The 21,261-nt window shown below is 44.6% G+C and overlaps 1 protein-coding gene across 1 annotated transcript in view; it reads right to left on the bottom strand.

Moving 5' to 3' along the window:
- ZNF407 (zinc finger protein 407) overlaps positions 1-15,311 on the bottom strand; it is a 373,176-nt gene extending 357,865 nt beyond the window's left edge. The window contains 1 exon segment of the mRNA XM_033087370.1: positions 15,268-15,311. The gene's annotated coding sequence lies outside the window, so the exon portion shown is untranslated.
- Positions 15,312-21,261: the final 5,950 nt, after the last annotated feature.

Here is a 21,261-nt window from a genome sequence, read left to right as displayed (position 1 = left end):
AAACTAGACTAAGGGAGACTCCCTTCATGTTAAGATGAACCTGATGTGTGATCCTTTATGAGAATCGGACTCTGGGCACACCACCTCAGCACGCTGCTGGCCCAGGAAGCAGTGCTATGGTCCCTGTGACAGAAAGGCGATTCTCTCAACCGGCTTGCAAAAGAAACTGCCAAGTTTCAACTCTCTTTTCCAGGACATTTAAAATTACTACTTCATTTTTCTGAACAGAGAAGCTCTTTTCAAATATTGTTTCAGTGAATTCCCACTCTGTAAAACAGATTAAAACAAAACTGCTGTGATGCAAGTCAGGCTTGCCCCTCTATGCCTCCCCAAAAGAAGCCCAAGTCCCAGTATAAAAGAAACATATTTAAAAACAATTGCTTCTGTCTGACTTATTTTACTTAGCACAAATAATCTCAAGATCCATCCATTCGTCACAAATGGCAGGATTTCATCCTTTCTTACAGCCGAGTAATATTCCCCGGTATATTATATACCGTAATATATATATATTATACATACAGTAATATATATATATACATACACACACGCACACACACACATCACATCTTCTTTATCCAGTCATCTATGGAAGGAAGGACACTTTGGTTGTTCCCATAACTAAACAACTTGTCACTTTGGTTGTCACTTTGGTTGTCACTTTGGTTGGCCACCGTGAATAATGCTGTAATGAACATCGGGGTACATATACCTTTACAGGTAAATGTTTTCAGATTTTTTGCATCAAGAACCAGATGACTTCACATAAGTGGGATACAAAATTGAAAGAAACAGAGGAACAAGACAAACAAATGAAGAAACCAAAACTCATAGACACAGACAACTGTGTGGTTACCAGAGGGTAAGCGGGGAGGAGGGTTGTAGAAAAGGGTAAAGAGGGTCAAATATATGGTGAAATACCATAGAAACGTACATCTGAAACCTGTACAATTTTACTAACCAATGTCACCCCAATAAACCTAATAAATAAAAAATAAATAACTAAAAATAAAAACAACAGCTTCATCCTTTCCCCTGGAGCCAAGAGCCTCACCATTATTTTTCTAGCTGTATCCTAATTAACAACGTGCATATTCTCATCACATATCACCATTCATGCTCAAGCTGTTCTGCCAATGAAAAGCCGCTCCTATTCCAGTTGTCAATCACCAATCTCTTCATCTAATAGACATTCTGTGCTGTCTGAAGGTTAACAGCAAAGGGAAATGTCAGTGGTAGAACAGAATTAATTAAGTAAATTTGGGGGAGGGGAAGGGATTTTTTTGAATAAAATGCTTTAAAATCAATAAGATTGATTTTATTTTTCATTGTGCTATTTAATTCAATTAAAATATATCATTTTCCATCTACTTTACACGATAATTAGACTTTTCAACCAAAATCCATTTTATTTGATGTTATAGAAAGCCATCACATATTATGTCCTCAAATTTAATGATAACTATTTTTTTCCATAACAACGACATGGAGGCTGTTGCTTTGACTCTGCGAAAAGCAGGGAACAAAAAATATGTATGTGACACTAAAAGCATGAGCAACAAAAGAAAAATGCATAAATTGGACTTTATCAAAATTAAAAACTTCAAATGTCACTATGCTTCAAAGGCCACTAACAAGAAAATGAAAAGACAGCCAACAGAATGCAAAAAAAACTTCACAAATCATATATTTCATATAGGACTTAATCTAGAACACATAAAGAACTCTTACAACTCAATAACAAAACAACTAATTTTAAAATGAGCAAAGGAGCTAAATATACATTTCTCCAACGAACATACAAATGGCCAAAAAGTGCATGACGACATAATCTACATCAGTCATCATTAGAAAAATGCAAATCGAAACCATAATGTGATCCCACTTCACACCCACTGGGATGGCTAAAATCAGAAAGTCAGAGAATAATAAGTGCTGGCGAGAATGTGGAGAATTCAGAATCCTCCCACACTGCTGGTAGGGATGTAAAATGGTGATGCCACTTTGGAAAACAGTCTGGTAGTTCCTCAAACAATTAAACATGGAGTTACCATACAGCCAGCAATTCCACTCATAGGTATATTCTCAAAAGAAATGAAAACCTACATGCACACAAAAACTTGTACCAGAATGTTGACAGCGATATTATTCCTAAGAGCCAGAAGGTGGAAACGACCCAAATGTTCATCAGTAGATTAACGGATAAACTAAATGTGGCCCATCCATACAATGGAAAAATATTCCGCCACAAAATGAATGAAGCACTGACACATGCCACAACATGGATGAACCTTGAAAACACTACGTTAAGTGAAAAAAGCCAGGTACAAAGACCCACATACTACAGAATTCCTCTTAGAGGAAATGTCCAGAGTAGGCAAACCTATAGAATCTAGAGACAGATTCCAGGGGGGTCGGGGAGCGAGCGGGGGAGTGGGGGGCAAGTGGCGGGGGGGGAGGGGAGTGATAGCTAAAGGTTACAGGGTTTCTCTTTGAGGTGATGAAAACGTCCTAGATTCATTGTGGTGAGGGTCGCACATGTCTGAATATACTTAAATCCATTAAACCATAGTTTAAATGGGTGAATTGAATGGTATGTGAATATCTCAATAAAGCTGCTTAAAAATATACAGATTGTCATATATAATCTACAATATGAAAACATCCTGTATTTATTGTATGTAATACAGTATAACATTGGTATCACTCTTGTTAAAGAGTGAAAAGATAATGTACATGGTTTTATTACACTTATAAGATGTTCACCGTTTTCTTCAAAATGTGTTCCAGACAATATAATTAGGTGACAGATCAATAGGTTTGTTTATTTTTGGAGTGGTGGTGGGGGTAATATCCCTGGTCAAAGAAGAAAACTCTGGTTTAAACAAAGTTTCTTTACCACAGGATAGCTCAGTACATAAGCAGTTCCCAAACTAATTCATTACAAAACCCTTTGTTTATAAAGATCAAGGTTCCAATGGACCTTTCAGAAAAATGGTCTTTTAGATAAAGCACTGGTTTTTCTATTCAATCTTTGTAACAGAGGGATGAAAGGAAGAATGAATGATGTGTCTGTTCCAGAAACTGCACTTAGTGCCGGTATATGCCAAGCATTCTTGGTTGTAGACACTGGAATTCCAGCAAAGAACAACACAAAATCTCTGCCTACGTCATAAGGGGTGAGACAACATAGTTTTTTAAATAGACATATTCTCCATCCAGGACATCCTCTCTGGTCAAGAATTCCCAGGGACTGAATTTACTCTCATGAATGAAACAACTGAAAAAGTGGGGGGAAAAAATGTAGGAAACGGCAGCCTGCAACCATTGGAACGCGCATGTGGGGCTCTTCTCAGCAGGCCCGAAGGGGAGTGATCCCTGAGAGGGGACCTAAGGCAGGTAAGTCCCAGCTTACCCCCTGGAGAGAGGAGCCGGGCCACAGCACAGGGAGGGGTCCCCAACAGCTGGAGTCCTTCGGGTGGAGTAAAGGAGAGGAGAGACACCAGAAAGAGAAGCCGAGGTCTGCAGAGGCCTCTCCTGAGTGTCCCTATTAAGACAACACAGCCATCTTCCAGAAAACTGTCTCAGGCCACCTCACACTCAAGCCTTGCTACCTCCCATCCCTGAGGCAACCACTGCTCTGAATTCTTCCATAATAGAGCAGTTTGGCCTGTTCCAGAAGTTCTGCAAATGGAATCGGACATGCCCTGGGGGGGTGGGGGGGGGGGAAGCTTGTTGGGTTGCACGTTGCACGCAGCAGCCCTGAGACCACCGCTGAGCCTAAGTGCTTGTGTGGATTGACCACAATTCCGCTGATGGCCTTCTGAGTTGCTGCCCGTTTTTTGCTATTATGGTAAAGCTGCTGTGACTGCTCCTGCACACGTCTTTCTATGAGCACGTGTTTTCATTCCTTTTGTATAAATACATAGGGGTGGTATTGCTGGGCTATAGGGTATGTTTAGCTCTACCCGACACTGACGGATTTTCCAAGTGGCTGCATGTGTTACACAGCCACTGGCAACAGCAAGAACTGGGAGTGATGCGCAGGCAGACCCCGTCTGAAGCTGCCGGGCTTGTACATTTCAGTCACTGTAAGGGGTGTGTGGCGCTCTTCTCGGCATCTCCCAGTGGCCAGTGACAGAGCCCAATCCTCTGTCATGTGCTTTGTGACGCGCAGGGTAGCCTTCTGCCCATGTCTGACATCGGGTGTCGACTTTATTACAGAGCTGCAGGGTGGCTCGTGTATTCTGGATGTAAGCCCTTTGTCAGTTACGTGTTTGACAAATATTTCCTCCCTTTTAGTTTTATTAATGTTGTCTTTTGATAAGCAGAAGTTTTAAATTTTGATGAAATCAATGTTTTTCCTGTTCTGGTTGTTAATGAATCTGTTTTATTTTCTGTCTCCCCACACCAGAATGTAAGGGCATGGTTTATTTTATACACCCTTTTAACCCAAGAGCCTCGAACAATTCCAAGCACATATAAGGTACTAGAATGAGCGAATACCTCACTGTGATATGAGAAATGTCTCCTCTCGTAAGTATTTATGGATGAAATAAAAAATGTTTGAGATGCATTTCAAAACCGTCCAGGAACAGGGCACAGTTAAGGGTCTTAAAGCCAAGCGGCAGTGACATGGGGACTCAGTGTACGATTCTATCAACTTTGGTATAAGTCTGTATATGGATATGCTTGAAAATGTCCCGGATAGAAGTTATATTCAAATTTCTGTGAATGCTTAGTCTACAACAGTGTGAATTCTCTCCCTTTTGATGACGAGCCCAGCCATCTCCTGCTGTCCCCACACTGCTCTCCACGACTGCGCTACCTTCTCCATCGCCACTAGCGCGGTGTCATCGCCACGAAGGCATGGATAGCACACAAGCTCTGCTCAACGTGAATGTTCTAATGGTGACACCTGCTCGTATGTTTTTGGAGACAAAAGAATGACAACTACATTCATATGCAGAAGCAAAATAATGACACCCTTTACTATCTTCTAGATAATGGCTCTAAAAACTCTACAACAAACAGAGGAAATATTTCTACACTATTTCCCAACTGACATTTTAAATAATAAAATAATTCAATATGTTAGTGTATCACGAAAGAGTAACATTCAACACAGAGAGAGAGAGAGTGCCTACCATGTGAAAGGAACTCTAAAGATACAAACACATTCTTTGCCCTCAACCGGCTCATAGTCTATTAGGAGCCACTGACATACACGCAAAGGAACTCTAAGACAAGGCCACACGTGACGACCGTGTGTGACATAAACTAAGATCTAAAGCAGTATAAATGAGCAAGGGATCATACTTCCACGTAGAATAGTTGGCTAAAATAGCAGAAACATCATTTGAGCTGAACCTTGAGGTAATGAAAAATCTTTTTTTTCTTTTGTTGAGGGAGCAGGTAGGAACAGTTCGTAGAAGAGAGACATTAGACAAAGCCATACAACACACAATGAGAGAGCAAGGCCGTGGGCAGTCCAGACCGCGGCAGGACTGGCTTTCTACTGCACTGCAGCCTAGAACAAAGGCAGCTGGTCAACCAGGGCCACGTCACACAGGCTCTGAATTAAGAGCTGGGATCTACTCAGCAGTGTCAGTGGGGCGTCACCAAAACAGCCCGGCTAGAGGAAGGTGAGTTTCTCTGTAAGCAGAACATATCATAGGCAGAGAAAGTCTAGGAGCCTTTCACTCGTCTAAGTTACACGGCCCAGAACTAGGACAAGGTCAGTGCGCAGAACTGCAAAGTGATTTAAGTACCTTAAAGTGATCTGGAGGGGATGAAACGGAAATGAGGAAGTTTATCCTAATGTAAATGAAAGAGAAAAACCTTCAGCAGAAAGGGTATTAGAACTAGCACAATATTACCAATGGAGATGTGGGAGGGGGTCTTTTTTAAAGTGGAATTCAAAAATCACCCGATTGAGAGAGTTTAGGAGCTCATTTTTGTGGAGGCTTATGTCACTCATTCACTCAACAAACACTCACTGAAAGCCTACCCTGTTCCAGAAAGCCCCTTTTATTCTCTCAGGAACAAAGCCAGCCAACAGAACAGACAGGACTCAACTCACTGCCAACCCTCAGAGTAAAGAAGGCACAATATCACTTCTTTCTGAAAGGACTCGTACTGTATCCAGTGGAGAAAAAAAATGAGTCTTGGATTTCTTCCCACAGTAAGGTTTCAACATACTCATGACCTGGTAGGTGTTTAGACAAAAATAATGAGATACATTATTAAACCAAATCTTAAAGCATATGCTTCTCATACAATTCCATCCATTACCACTCAACACGTATCTTCACTGTGCCACGATTATCAAATATGCAGTTCCGTTTACAGTGTCTACTTTCTTATCCAAATTCTCAACTAGTTGTGCCTTGACTCAAAAAAATAAGTTACATATCACTTTATTATCTTCAATTTTACCTATAAATTATTAACTCACCAAGAATCTGTCACAAAGGAAAGTTTCTGCTCTAATTGAAATAGTCTGCTATGGTTTAAAAAAAAAAATCGCAAAAATCAAAATTCTCATATACATTTTAAGAAAAATAAAAAAGAAATCAAGAGCAGCCTTCTGATGACCCCTGGTGGTCACTTCTCACGGGAACCTTTTCCAGCATCTTCAAGTATTTCAGGAACTATTAGAGAAACGTACAAATACTCAGCAATTTCATGTGCTATCTTTACCAAGGGCAGCATGCATGACTCTTTTCCCTTCATTTTCCTTCTTTTTGTTCCAATTTTTTCTCATTCCAATCTAGTCTTCATTTCTCTCTTCATTTCTTTTCTCTAAGGCGTATATACATTAAGCAAGCTTGAGCCCTCCCCCGCCTCTCTGCCCCCCTCTCTCTCTCTCTCTCTCTCTCTCTCACACACACACACACACACACACACACACACACACACGGGTGCACACAGACGCGCACACTCTCACTAGCAGACAAAGCCAACCACACAAGGAACCACCTTGTCTCTGGATCCATCCCACGCCAGGCCCCCATCACCCCTCCTAGACGCACCCAAATTAGGGTGTAAGCACTGTGAAGTTAGCACCTGTTGGCACCAGGCCACCAGGAAGATCACACGGGATACGCAGGTGTAGCAGGGCAGGCGTACACACACAGGCGTGTATAAAAACTCCCAACAGTGCTCTGAACTCCTTTGTGGACATCAAAAAGGCTGACCTGTAGAAGTCAGTAAGGCCCCACTGTAGCGAGTGGGGACCACCGAGTGAAGGCACTGCCAAAGCCGAGACCCACAGAAACTGTGAGGGAATAAACGCTTGTTGCTTTATGCCACTAAGTTGTGACATAATTTCTTACGTATCAATAAATGACTCCTAGAATGCCCTTCTCCTTTCTACCTTGCCGAGAACAGATACAGCTCAAGTTCACCTCTCCTTGGTATATATTTGATAACGTATTTCGTTTCCTACATGCTCCGATCTTTAACAGAAGTCTTTGGGACTAGCCTGGTAGTATAATATTAAGATACACAGCAGGAAGTCAGTAAGTGTTAACTGAGGTATATTGTCTGAAACGTATATGAAGAGCAGAATTCCTATCAAACTGCTGTAAAATATCAGAACGTCAATAAACCGATATTTAGAGTTATGCCTCTTCCACTATCAAAATCAGATCTGATACCACTTACAATGAAAAACTGATATAATAAAATCAGGAGTGAGTAAAGAGCTAACTAATAAAAAGATGAGGCGGAGAGAGTTTTAAATTTAGATTCGTATGGAACAAAAGAGATGTCTTCATGTTTCTGAAAAACCTCCTCCTTTGGAGGAGCACAACCATTTCAGAGGCCCCTGGAATTGTTCAGCAGCTCATCTGCGTCGGAGCAAATGCGAGCCCGGAGCTCCTTTCCAGCGAGGCTCCGAAATGTTGGCCGCCTCCACGTCTAACAGCCCCAAAGCCGACGAGGCAGCCCACACGATAAACACACGGCCAGCACAGGCCATGGCGCTGAAGGAGCCCGAGCCCTTGGGCCACGCTGACGGCATGGCTCCCTCACCGGCCTCCAGCAGCAGGCATGGCAGCTTGGAGGGCCGGGGGCTCTGGCCACAGGACCCCAACCTGGTCAAGTTCATCCCCGGAGCATCTCACAGGCCACGTTTAGCTCAATCCTCAAACAGAACCTTCCCCAGCCAGAGGCCAAGGATACACTGAAGCCAGGTGCTGGGACTGCGGCTCCCAAGCCCAGTGAGATGGGGAAAAGAAGCCTCCCGCGCATCAGAGTAGAGTACTGCTTCTATTCCAGGGATGCCCATGTTCTATTTCAAATATCCCACTCAATTTTGCTTGCAAGTTAAAAATCAGAATATTTGCCTAGCGCTTAAGTTAGAGCTAAAACAAGCACCGATTAGCCAGACTACCAGGGCTCAAACCACGGTGACCATAAAAGAATAACCAGATCATCAGCCCTTCCATTACCAGAGCCCGGCCTTTCCAACACTACGTGCGTGCGAAGATGTGTGAAAAGCAATATAAAACAACAAATCATGGGGGAAAATAAACTATAAAATTAGCTGAGCCTTCTCACCTGGCTATTTCTTTTCTTTGTTTTAATCTCCTTACACTTCAAGTGCTATTTTGCAAATACAGTAAATTGATCCAGTTAAAAAGTTAATTTTATAATAATCTTATATCAACCAACTCTGACAAATGAATCTTTTGTAGTCAGAAAGATTTCACAGAAGAAGTTAAAATTTATCTCCTTTCAAAAAGTATTTTTAAAATCAATGTTTTGTTAGTATTTCCACCTAATTGTTTTAATTTTTTTTAAGAAAGAAAATTTTAATTGGGACAGGAAAACAGGATAAAAGAAAGGAGTGCAGATTCTATGAACAAAACAGAGAATGGAAAATTTCAATGCCATTAAAAGCAGACACACAGGATCGTTTGTATCTTATACCATTTGAAAAGGTTGTTTTATTATCAGTGTAACTAATCACAATGAAACCATCCCTTACAACTAAAGACATTATAATGAATTTTCTTTACAGCTACAGAGAAATGGGATTTGCTGTTTCACATCAAATAGAACAGGCTGTATAAATTCTTCTTCCTATTTATTGTAAAATATAATTTCATCTATAAAATCAGTCATGAAATATTAAAACTGAAACAACAGAATTTATATCCTTTACTTAATTTAGTTTAAATGGTCTATTCACAAAAAAAAAGAAAGAAAGAAAGAAAGAAAGAAAGAAAGAAAGAAGAAAGAAAGAAAGAAAGAAAGAAAGAAAGAAAGAAAAGAAAAAGGTGGGGGGGACACACTGATAGAACCCCTACTTTCTCATGAAATGTTTCCATTAGATCCTTTGCTTTCAAGAATTTATAATGCAGCCATAAAAAAAGCATTCCATGATAAAAGTTAGTATATTTTCCTTAAATTTGCCTTTCATCTTTTTCAAAAGGCAAGAAAACGAAGCACGCAGCAAATCTATGCCGAAGGGAAGAAAATTAGGAGAATAAAACTAAAGAAACACATAATACATTTTACACTGAAATTTTTAAACACTAGCGAAAAAGAAGTGAGGTACAGGCCTTTGTTTTCGTCCCAGCTAGACCAACAATAAGTGTAGGACACGTGGCAACCATGTAACTATTCTAAGCCACAGTTTCCTCATTTGGAAAGTGGGAGGAAGGACTAAAATTCCTAAATTACACGAGAAAAATCCCTCACTCATAGTAAGGAACTGCTGAACATCGACCAGCAGAAAAAGATATTCTTGGTAATGGATGTTTTTCATTCTAGCAAAAAATAGGAAGAAAATGGGTAGTTCCAAAATGTAAACCTGGGGAAAATATCACTTTAAAAAAGATCCTTTTTTAAAGATCCTTTAGGTCCACTGAGAAGAGATAGAAGACAATACCTAATCAAAGAACTGCAGGGGAAAAAGACTAAAACTACTAATTTTGGAAGAATCAGGAAAACACTGTAATTCCAAATGTCAATAAGCTAACATACAATATAAAACTATCAAGCCTCAAGACATTTGGGATATAAATTATTGGGTATCGAAGATCGGAGTGTTAAGAAAGTATATTTAGAAAGGAGATCTTCGGTATTAAATTTTTTAAATATAGTTCTAACATTTATATAATAAGGTTAATATTTTCCTCTGGATGGTGAAATGATAGGTAATTTTTTCTTCTTCTTCCTGGCACTTTTCTGTACTTTGCAAAATATATTACTTTGGGGGGAAAACTGAGGGGAAGCTTTAAAAAAATCTTTACATGACTGAATGGAAAGTAATGACTGCTTCAAGAAAGAAGAGAAGCCCTAAGAGAGAAATACATTTATAATTTTGATTCTTGGACTAAATTCAAAATCAAAACAAACAAACAGCAAAGTCGAGGGCGGGGAGGGGGGCTCATAACAGTCAGAGAAGCTTGGTGTCTAATTTTGGTCAAATCACCCAAGGACACAAAGCAATTGACCTTGGCTCAGCAGACCTCACGCTGAACTGTGAATGGAGGCAGGAGAACCAGCACAAAGGAGCACAGCTGGCACCCAGGCCTCAGCCTCCGATGCCACCCACACTAAAAGGAACCTGGGCTCCCCAAGAAATGGCGGATTCCAGGGTGGGGGCAAGGTCGGTAAACTTGGGGCCCAGAGCATCTTATTATATCAGAAAGTAAGCAAATGCTTTTTAAAAGATGACGTCACAAAGACACAGAAGTCAACTGGCAGCCGTTCCTGCTAGCCAAATCCTACTGGGACAATTTGAGCACCGAAATAACTAAGCACCACTCAACCATTCAAAGCAGGAATGAATGAGTCCATTTTAATGATGGGAGACAGAGAGATAGACAGACTGATGGGGCAAAGGATGAACAGAACGCTGAGGGCCTCCTGGTAAATACGGAGGGTGGACAGGAAGGTAGAACACCACACTGGCGAAGGTTGTACCTCGCGGGCCAGAAGCACCAGTGGACTCTGAGCGTCTCCCTACAAACTGGGAGACGTACGGAGAGGAAAATAGTCAGTAACCGTCCAGTGGGTAAATGGGCACCGTGCCCAGGTGATGAAAGTTAGCATCCGCAGGAGGGCAGACGGCCATGGTATGCCCCCGATGTCACCCCAGGAAGGACGGGACACCAAGGCAGCAAGGCAGCCAAGACACAAGACTCTCAGCGAATGGAATGGAAACAGCCGAGAAACTCAAAGTGAGGGATGTTTTCTTTAAAGACGAAAAAGGAAAGTGGGGGAGACTACCGTCAGCTCTAATGCGTCTTTTGGAGCAAAAATTAATATAAGACCCGGTATTATATTACATTTATTATATATTATATTATATTATATTATATTATATTATATTATATTATATTAGACCAGATCTTATGTTATAGTAATATAAGACTGGGTCTTCCATTAATTTTTGCTCCAAAACACGCATTAGAGCTAATTGTCCGGCTAGGTCTTCTTTTCGGGGAAACGCAGTATTTTCTTCACAAATGTCAATGTCCTGAAAGACAGCCTAGGGGAACGTACCTGATGAAAGGAGGCTAAAGACACACCAGCCAAACGCAACACCTGTTCTCAGGCTGCCCTGTGAGGGCAGGGAAACATGCCACTATGGACATTTCAGGTCGACCGACAGAAAGTACTGTGAGGGTTAATTTTGTGTGTCAAGTTGACTGGGCCAGGGGACACCCAGAGAGCTGGTGAAACAATATTTCTGGGTGCATCTGAGAGGCTGTTTCTGGGAGGGGTTAACACTCAAATGGGGAGACTGAGTAAAGAATGCCCTCCCCAGTGTGGTGGGTACCATCCAACCTGCTGAGGGCCCTTTAACAGAACAAAAAGGTGCAGAAAGGGCGAATTTGCTTTTTTTCTGGGACACCCATCTTCTCCTGCCCTCAGACATCTGCACTCCTGGTGCCTGGACCTTCGAAACCAAACTGAATTATATCACTGGCTTTGCTGTTTCTCCAGCCTGCAGAAGACTGGGACTCCTCTGCCTCCACAGTCACGTGAGCCAACTCGACAGTAAATAAATACACGTCCTGTTGGTGTGTTTCTCTGGGGAATCCTGACCATACAGATTTGGTACTGAGAGAGGTTCTAGAGGAGCAGATGTCAAGGATGAGTTTCTGAATTGGTTCTGGGGTTTCTGGAGCTGGCTCCCTCATCTGATTAAAGATGCTCCCAGAGCAGAGAGAGCGTCTAGAGCCTGCGGTGTGACCTGGACAGACACACAAACTACCCGTACCGCAGCCACCTGGAAGCAACGCTAACGGACTCTGTACGTGACACTGACGGACATTTTTGGAAAATTAAGGAAAATAATGCCTTTGGTTGGGTGGCCCTGGTATCACTGGACAGAGTAGGGGCAGGAGGCAATGAGCTCGGGGATCTGACGTCCCAGCACCAGCACAGCAAGCAGCCTAGGACGTCCAGGTACGCCTCGAGGGACAGCCTGACCCTGCAGCCTCAGGGCTGAAACGGCTGAAAATCTAACTCAGAACCTGTGTGACTGGCCACACCGGAGAGCAAGCTGTGGGGACAGAGCCCCAGAGAGCAGTTTCCAGGCTCTCGGCCTCACGTGGAAAGGTGCTGGCTCGGGTAGTAGGTGGCTGTCGGCTGTAGCCGGTTAGCCATTGGCCACTGACATAACTGCCGCGGCTGCACTGGGGAGAGGAAGTCGGTTGGCAGGCAGAGAAGCGGACAGCAGGTCGCAGGTCGTGTGACTCCAGCCTCCAGCGAGACCATAGTGGTATGACTCCCCTACCTATGGCTCCGTGGGTGTTCCTTTTTGGCTTCGCCACATCCTGCATTCTTATGTGGGGAGCGGGAGCTGAGACCCCGCAGGCCGCCCCGCGTGACAAATGGCGCAGCGAGCAGGGTCTCCGCACGACACAAACTGAACTCTGAGCCTTGCAGGGTGTCTACTGTTGAAGTGGGGGCACCTCTGAGAAAAGACTGGGATTCTATGAATCGGGGTGGTGAGGGCGTGAGGAAGCTGGGGATACTGAGCCCTGAAATTCTGATGCATCTTCTTCACCAGTGGCAGAGGTCTCCCCACCCCGCCCCACCCCCCGGGGGATTGCGGCCTGCCAGTTCCTGTAATAAATGCATCTATCTCATTTCATCTACTTATAAATGAAAGAGGCAATGCATTTGCTTCTAAAAGTCTTGACTGGAAAGCAGCACCCACCAGTACATCACACCTGCCTGCTACGAGGAGTGTGAAAACGCAGCAGGCGCCGTGCACCTCTCCCTGTGTCCGGGAGGGAAGGCCTGATGTAGAGACAGCTAGCCAGCTCTGACACATGCCAATCCAAAAATTGTCATAGTGTCTGTCGCTCTGCCTTCAAGGAAGGCTCCAAGACTTACAAAAATCTTTTCTGAGAAATGCAGCTATCCGTGGAAGAGCACACCTGGACCTATTACCTATTCCACATTTGCAAAACAGGGGAATTAGGACAATACCAATCATTCACAAATTTAGCTAATCAGCAAAACGTGAATGTCCAGGTCATACCCTTGGAGACAGGGTGAGGACAAAAATGTGGAGTTTTCTAGAGCTCCCTGGGTGACTAAAGAGCCAGATATGGGACCCACTGGATTAAAGCCCCTCCCGCCTTCAAAAGAACCAATATGTATATTAACATATATTTACCAGACACAGAGCTGAGGTGCGGAGGGGGGCAGGGGCAGGGAGAGAAAGAAAGGGGGACCAGGAAGGAGAGAAAGTGTAGTGTCCTAAACAGCTATCACACAGGGCCTCCAACCCCAGCCACCTGCGTCATACTTGGCCACACACAAAATTAGTCTGCCTCATTTTAGCAAACACTGCCTCTAGCCACCCCCCTGAAATCCTAGGTCTTAAAACAACACCCACGTGGAAAACCAGATTATGAACCATGAAAGTCTTAGTGATAACGGTTTGATCTCATTTTCTAAAAGACTGTAATTTCTACCACTTCTCCTTGATCTCAATTTTCTAAGCTATTTTTAAAAGTACATTATCACCTTAGTTTAAATTCTAATGGTTTTATAATTATATGCACTCCTCTGTGATTCCTCATTCTCTAATAAGTGATCCAATGATTATATATCAAATTCTGATCCATAATTCACAATCAGCAGAAATCACAACTGAACTGTATACTTCAACAAGAGAGTGGTCTGTTGCTTGTTCTACTAGGTTTAAATCACAAAGGTTACGTTTTATTCGGGCTTTGGTTACAGTGGATGATGAGTACACTGGTGTTATTCCAACTGTATCAAAAAAAAGTCTTATCCCTAGGAGGCTTCTTGTCACCTTACTTGTTTTTATTTCAGGCTATTTAGTTTTTTTTCTTTTTCAATGGAAGAAAAAAAGCCCAGCATAGAAGATAAAAGAGGAGTATGAACATCAAACATTGAAAAGCACTCAGAATTAAGATAGATTATCTAGCTTTCGCAAAATGCAGCTGAAACTGGAAGAGCTGTTTTAGTTTAGAACTAAACAATCTGTTGTACGGCGCGTGTTCCGCAGTTGCCCGTAAGGGAACTCGGACAAGCACAGGTGTCTGAGATGCAGACATAGGGAAGGACTCCCTGGGCTGTGGCATCCTTAGTGCCGGGCTGACTGTGCTACAAAGTCTGACATTACAGAACTACAAACACTTGACAGTTCTAGTGGTTTAGACAATTGTAGCACTCTGAATAGAAAACAAAAATAGTAATCTATGATTCCACAGGACATGTAATTTGACTTAGGACTAGTTCTAGAACCATATTTTTATTTTTCTTACTTATTAATTTCAAGGAGTGACATAAAATGATGGCTTAAAGTAAGGTTTACAGTAAAGCAATGTATGTTTAAGAAAAAAACTTCATAACATGGAATAAATATGACACAAAAAAAATTATCAAAGGCTACAAAAAAAGAAAAACAGGCAAAGTAGAGTTCCCAAAAGTGCCCTTTTTAGCAGCTAATTGCCTAAGCAAAGAAGTAGGATTTTCTAAACCCTGTGGCATGGTACTACCACTTCTAATAAATAAGAAGGTGCCATCCTTAGAGCTAAGAACAAAATACAATTCCTTTTCTGCTTTAGGGACGTGTCATCTGCTAGAATGACGAAGTCGTATCTACTGGTTTGGAAACAAACCTCCTAAAACAAAGTCAGTAACTTGGAAACCAGCGGGAACTCTGCCCTGTGCGTCCTTCACACTCCCACCCCTCCAGTGGCGTCTTTTCCTTGTAACTCCAACACTCACAGACATACTCCGTCTGTGACTATCTACCTGGCAGGCGTGCAGGAGTCAGGAGATCTCTTCCACTCCCACGTGGGTGTCCATGGGCACCTTTCCGCCTCGTGAAACTGGGGCAGTAGTGATACAACCCCGAGAGCTGCACTGTGGGTGGGGCTTAACCTTCAGTTAGCCGAGTGTAAAATTAGCACATACTGTGCTTCGACCACTGCATGCAACCTAATAAGTGTTCAGCAAGTATTAACAATCATTTGCATCGAAACCAATCTTCTCTTGGAGGTCTCTACTCCCGAAACTACTTTTGTATCATAACCCTGCAAGAACGTATCTCCGTGACCACATGACACCCATCATAGCTTTTTCTTACAAACTCAATAGTCCCTGTGTAGACAGATGTGCAAAAAGAGAAAAACAAACATTTGTTTTGTGGACGTACGAACATCCAAACCTGCAGAGAATTTGTATGAGTTATGAGCCAAAATGACAATTGCCAGGAAGCAACAGCTCAAATGCTCCAGAGAATAATAGTTTTGCAGCAGCTTTTATGCATTTGAAATTAAGAATACAAGAAAGCAGACAGGAAGGTGGGAGAAAGCAAGGCGGGGTCCAATTCCAGGATAGTAAAGATTCTGTGCTCTCTCTGGAGGATGCTCAGGCCCCCAAGGGGTAAGCATTACTCCCAGCTTTTCAAAGGCCTGTGCACCTAGACACACAGAAGCAACGGACAGGATTTGCTTAAGGCAAAGGTAAGGCTTTTACTAAAGAAGCTACAAGGCTGGGGCGTGACCACCCACTACCACCGGCCCAGTTAGGAACGGATGATCAGATCGCCCTGTAAGATTCCTTTCCCTAGAAGCCTTTTTTCATCCAGTTTTTAAAATATTTGATAGAAAAAATAATAATTTTAATATGTGCAAGGTATTAAACATAACGTAACAAAACCCTGACTACAGAACGCAGTTTAAGAAAAGTAAATTCTCATCTTTGAAAAAGACCCGGTGGTGTCTCCATCACCTTCCCTCTTCTTACAGAGCTAGTACCCACTAACTTGAAGTTCATGTTTGCAATTTACCTGTTTTATTTACTATTTACCGTATTTGTATTCCTAACATTATGCCATTTTGTTTTGCATGTTTCTAAACTTAGAAAGTTAACAAGTAATGGGGAAAATATTATGTGCCTTCTTCTGGAAATAGCCTTTTGCCCTGGAGGCGAGGTTCCTGACACTTCTCACGCATGTCGCCAAAATCCAGTCAGTCTCCCTGCTGTACGGTACTTAACTACCACTAGGAATACACCACCATGTATCCATCCTCCTGCAATGCACATTGCTTCCAGAGCGTTCCTTTTACAAACCCTGCAACTTTGGAGATGCTTGTACATGACTCCAGGCTCTGGTGCACACGAGCTTCTCTTGGGGAATGTCTGCCCATTTTAGCCCACATCCAATCCCCTGGACAGCTAGCGAAGGCTGAAGGCTAGCCCATCCCCAAAGTGTCCGATCCAGCGGGCCCTGGGTGGGGCCCAAAACTGCCCACTTTGAGCCAGTTCCCTGGAGATGGTGTGGGGGAAAGACCATACAGAAGCACTGCTCCAGGATGAAGGCCCAGGAGTGGAATTACTGGGGCAAAGGGTGCATGCAACTGTATTAGCTAATTCCAAAGTCACTGTACCAACTTACACTCCCGTCAGTGGTAAGCATTCCAGCTGTTTCCTACCTCCCCCACAGATACTGCCAGACTTTTACATCTTTGTCAACCAAATGTATGAAACTATGTATCATTTTGGTCCTAATTTGCCTTTCTCTAATACTTATTAATAAGTTGAGAATCTCTGCACTCAGCTTTCCTCTTCCGGTAATTGACCCATTTCTCTATTGGTCTTATTGATTCGTTGCTGTTTACCTTTCTGGACACCAATCTTTTATCATCAGTAATATGTATCCAAAATACCTATTCTCACTTGTGACTTGTCTCTTCACTGTCTTGGTTTCTTTTATTAACATTGGCCATCAGTGTTCGAGTTGTCAACATACTGATCTTTTCCTTTGTGGTTTGTTCCTTCTGTGATTTGTTTAAAACCCTCTTCCCTCCAGCACTCACACAACCAGGGTCCTACACTGTCTTCTGAAAGTACCATTGTCTTGCCTTCCTATCAAAGCCATTCATTGTTCACTTTTTGGTTGATATTTGTGAATGATGTGAATTAGAAATGTATCCCACCGTCAAAAAAGTGTCCTAGGCCAGCCCGATGGCTCAGGCGGTTGGAGCTCCCATGCTCCTAACTCCGAAGGCTGCCGGTTCGATTCCCACATGGGCCAGTGGGCTCTCAACCACAAAAGGTTGCCTGTTGGATTCCTCGACTCCCGCAAGGGATGGTGGGCTGCGCCCCCGGCAACTAGCAACGGCAACTGGACCTGGAGCTGAGCTGCGCCCTCCACAGCGAAGACTGAAAGGACAACTTGAAGCTGAACGGCACCCTCCACAACTAAGATTGAAAGGACAACAACTAGACTTGGAAAAAAGTCCTGGAAATACACACTGTTCCCCAATAAAGTCCTGTTCCCTTTCCCAATAAATCTTTAAAAAACAAAAAAGTGTCCTGTTTGGTAAGAGCCACAGACGCTGCCAACTTTAACTTCAGGAGGATACAAGAAGTGCCCCAAGTGAAATACTGATGAGGTGGCAACCACTACGTGATTGAGGTATACTCTGCTCTCTCTTTGAGGCAAACAAAAAACTGGAAATTTTCAAAGTGAAAATCGGGAAGGTTATTAGCAAACCAGTCAGACCCCGATCCCCACCTCACCTGCTGGTTCAGACCTCTGGGCAAGGCCCAACATGGCTGCACAAGCCCCCAAGGTGACCCTGCCGCACCTCCAGTCTGAGAACCACTGAGGGAAGAGCAGAAAGACTGGCCTGTAAATCAGGAGACCTGATTCTAATCCTTGCTCTGCCACTAACCTCCGAGATGGATTTGTCACTTGGCTTCCGTGGGGCCCAGCCTCCCTATCCGACACGAGGGAACGGGATTAGATCAATGCCACATCCCTCTACCCTGATCTAACTGTGAGGGCACTCATCCCTGCATGGCCGAAAATAGGAAAGAGCACCAGTGTGCCACACATATTGTCCTTTCATCAAAACGCAACAATGAAAATGTCTTCATCAACTGAATCATATTTAACATCTCTAAAATAACCTATTATTTTAAATAAAACTGTGTTTGCTTTAGTGAAAGCCTTTGGGAGATGATTAGGTTTAGATGAGGTCTTGAGGGCTGGCTCCCAAGATGGGATCAGTGTCCTCAGAAGAGGAAGAGACCAGAGTTCTCTCTTGCTTTCTGCTATGTGAGGACACAGCAAGAGGTGGTCATCTGCAAGCCAGGAAGAGCCTCACCAGGAAACTGCACCTTGATCTTGGACTTCTCGAGCTCCAGAACTGAGAAAGAAAGGACTGTTTTCTCAGGCCTCCAGGCTGTGGTATTGTTACAGCAGGCCGAGTTAAAACTGACTCCAGTTTCCCCTCTGGTGTGTGGATCTAACACAGATTATAGCTCAGAACTGGGCTCCCGTCCTTGAATAAAGAACGTGTACGGTCAGGCCACAAGAAATATTTAACAAGTATGAAAAACAAAGAATTCTAAAATGTATAGCTCTAGATATTTCCATAACTGCATAAGAAACATACCTTCATTTAATCTATTCATAGATTTATAAACTGGTATTCTACTCACAGCCTGTGATACCTGTAAAACAAATCTCAGAGGAGATGCAATCAAACACAAAGAGTCTGTTTTACAATGGTTAGGGAGCTCTCCTCTAATAAAACAAACCTAATTAGGATGAATGTTGAGAGAACTGTCCCCTCAATCAAGTGAATACCCACTAATCCTTACGACCTAACTCAAAGCCTGTATCCTGCAAGTTCTCGCCCCCCATTCCCAGGCAGTCAGACATAATGCCCCATGTCCCTGTACCTCCACTTTAGGCCTTAGCAAAAAGGCATTGCATCAGTTTGCGTATCTGCCCCCTCAACCAGACCTTGAAATCACCTAGGGCAGTCTGTTGCTCTCTCCAGCACCTAGAATGGTGTCGGCACAAAGCAGGAACCAGTGTTTATAGAAGTGGAGCCTCTCTGCTGAATACAGTGGAACTCTGTTCCATCTTGCAGCTTTTCTGTAAACTGGAAATTATTCCAAAACATTTTTTTAAAGGCACCAGTAGCAACTGTTAACAGCAATAATCGCCACTTGCCTTACATGTCAAGCAAGAAGACATTACCTGCTAGAGAGCCTTGCCTTAGTTTTTCAGAGGTGCCAGGAGTTAGTAATTTCACATGTAGCAAACTTGAGTAAAAATGAGTAAGAAACACGAGATTTGAATACTGACATTAATTTTGGTCAAATGATTTAACCCGGGTCTCAGCTGGGAAAAAGAAAATTCCTACTCTACAAGGTCGCTGTGCTAAATGAAGTATACAAAGTATATTATGTATCCAAGGAGCTCTCCTCAAGGTGTCCCACTCCCTATACGTGTTCCACCTGGACCAACAGGTCACCGCAAACCACGTGCACACGACGGCTAGGTCCACAGGCACAGACCGTAAAGCTACAGCTCAGTCCCCATCCGGGCCGTGGTTCCCCATAAAGAAGTCCTGCGTGTGTTCCTGGACGCCACCCTGACAAGGTACCCTTTTCTAGAACTCCCCCATGAAAAAAAAATGGAGTATTCAAAACTCAACGCCACCGACAGGGGTCAGCAGCTCCGGGCACCCACTGCACTAGACCCATCTCCAGAAGGCGACCAGCACCAGGACGTGCCTGCGGCCGGGGAGACAGGTGGGTATGTGCCGAGACAAAAGCGATGGCCGCGCACAGCGGGGTCCGCCTCCGGGTGCTGAGGGCGGGGGACGCCGGAGAGGCCAGCACCCCCGACTGCCAGTCGCGGTGATCCCGGTGACAAGCGTCGGGGCCGCTGCCCGCCCGCGTCCTTAACGGAAGGAGGCCGGGGTGGCAGCGGCGCGGTCCGTGCAGCCGGGGCGACCGGAGAGTGGGCGGGAGGCTAAGGAAACCACCGCCCAGACTAGACGCCAACCCCTGGGCTGTTCCGCGCTCGGGGCGTGTTTGGGCTCCTTTTGGAGAAAGCGGGCGGTAAGAAGCATCCCGATGCGTGCGGGGCGCGCCGGGGCGCCGCTGACAGCCCGGCACCGCCGGGAAACCGAAGCCCCGCGGGGGCCGCGTGTGCCCTGCCCGCCGGGCTGGCCGCGGAGCGAGCAGGGGCGGGCGGGAGCGGAGGCCGGGCCGCTGCGGCGAGGACGGGCGGGCGGCGGGCGTGTGTCGGGAGAGTCTGGGCGGCGTCGGGAGGGACCGGCGAGCAGGGAGGGGCGGAGGCGGGGGGAGGGGGGAGGAGGAAGAGCGAAGGGCCCCGGCGGGGCTCCCAGAGTCCAGCCGCCGGGGCCCCGGCCCTGAAGCCACCGCCCCCAGGACCCGCGCTGACGCTGGACGGTCCCCGCCTCCAAACCCCCCGCCCCGGCCAGAGAGTAACTTACCTGTTTGCCGACAGAATCGCTCCTACTAGCCCCTACGACTGACTCCTCCGGCTCACCGTCTTCCCTCTGGGAGGAAGAGGCGGGACTTCCTGTTTTTCCGTCGACCGACTTCCGGCGGTTCCCAGGACGACCGTCTCGTGGGTCGATCGCCGCACACTACAACCCAAACAACAGGATCGCGGGACTGGTTTAGTAAAGCCCCGTCGAGTTCCCTTTTTTCACCCCGAGTGGCCAACGGACCCGTGTGCTGTCTTGTTTTCAGGACATGAGCTCTTGCCGGAAGTCACTCGGAGATGAAACCGGAAGTCCCACCTCTTCCCAAGAGAGGAAAACGGAAAGCTGAAGGAGTCACGTAAAGAAGGGGAGGCAATCGTCGGGTTCGAAGGTTGGCGGGGTCCGACCCGGAGAGCCACCTGGGATTTACAGAAGGTCTCTGAGCAGGTTCCTCCCGGGCGATCGCGCCTCCTCCCTACCCCAT

This window comes from Rhinolophus ferrumequinum, chromosome 19, assembly GCF_004115265.2.
Source record: "Rhinolophus ferrumequinum isolate MPI-CBG mRhiFer1 chromosome 19, mRhiFer1_v1.p, whole genome shotgun sequence".
Taxonomy (NCBI): domain Eukaryota; kingdom Metazoa; phylum Chordata; class Mammalia; order Chiroptera; family Rhinolophidae; genus Rhinolophus; species Rhinolophus ferrumequinum.
This window is presented reverse-complemented; position numbering and strand designations above follow the sequence as displayed.